Here is a 1,461-nt window from a genome sequence, read left to right on the forward strand (position 1 = left end):
GGTAATCAGAGCCAGAGGCTACCCCTCCCTTTAGCAGCCTTGACAATCAATTGAAATTCTGTAAACATAAACCCTGAGAATGGCTCCAGTCTGGGCTCTGTGAGTTTCTCACAAACTAGCCCCCAGGAAAAGCTGCTCTTTCCTGAAAGGCCTCAACTCTACCCAGAACCTAGCCTCATCAAAGCATCTCCAAACTTGAGGAAAAAAAAAAAAGCAGATCTCCCTCCCATTGAACTAACCTGAGAGGAGGATTGCAAAATCCTGGGTAAAGCAGAGCATTTTTCTGCCTGTGCAAACAAACTGACTTAATAAACCAACCAAGCCACAGGAAAATCAAACACCACAAGGCGACAAGAGACTCCAACAAGAGGTTGGTTAAGACACAAGGGAGATACAGAATTTTTCCCACCCCTCCCAAAAAAAATCAAAGAACTGTTTTTTCTTCTTCTTTACTTTTTTTTTGTACTAATTATAAAAAATTTTTTCTTTTCTAAAAGTTTTTAATTTTTAATTTTACCTTTATTGAAAAAAATTGTTTTCTAGTAACTTTTTTTCCTCTTATAATTTTTATTTTAGGGATACATGTGTGTGTGCATTTTTCTTTCTTTTTGTTTTCTTTCTTTTTTTAAAAAAAAATTCTTTTTGATTTTTGTTTAGTTCTTCTGAACTTCTGATCTTTTTTACTTCCTTTCTTATCCTTTTCACCTTTTCTTGTCTTTCGTTCTTCTTTATATGACTTAATTGTTGATCTGTACATCCTCAGATAAACCCATAGTTGATTATTAGACCCTACGCCCACTGTGTAAAAACTTAATCCACAAATTTATTACTCAATTCAAAACCTCTGAGACTTAAATTCCTTAATAGCAGTACTACCTCTTTACACATATATAATATTGTAGGTATTTTTATTTTTAAGTTTTTCACATCTCCTTTATATCCCTTCCCTTCTCTCATTATATTCACGTTCTTCTCTGAATAGTGTGTTTTCTCTTCTGCATAATATTTATAATTTTCACTTTTCTATTTTTTCTGGTCTCTTTTCTTTTCCCTTTCTCTTACTTCTTTTTCTCTCTCGCTCTACTTTCATCATATCCAACTTATTTCCTGATTTTAGATTAGGACTTAGTTAAGGTAACTCTCCCTGTACCTTCCCACATCACTCTATTCCTATTTTTTACCCACATCTCTCCCTAACCCTAATGATTTCTGGTTTTCCAAATTCTTTGCGGTTCGTAGCCCGTTAATACATAGTTGTTTGATGTTGAATAGATGTATCTATTGATCTAGATTGTATCCGCAGACTATTGACTATGCAAATAGAGACTTTGGTTGATGCTTGCCTTAAGTTAGAGTTCTAGCGCAAAACTGGTGTTATTTTCATCCCAAATGGGCACAGTAAGCCGGAAAAACACAAGAAAAATGGCAAGTACAGGTACCTCAACTCCCACTCATGATAAT

Source organism: Dipodomys spectabilis, unplaced genomic scaffold (assembly GCF_019054845.1).
Source record: "Dipodomys spectabilis isolate Male_0828 unplaced genomic scaffold, ASM1905484v1 ptg000275l, whole genome shotgun sequence".
NCBI classification, from domain to species: domain Eukaryota; kingdom Metazoa; phylum Chordata; class Mammalia; order Rodentia; family Heteromyidae; genus Dipodomys; species Dipodomys spectabilis.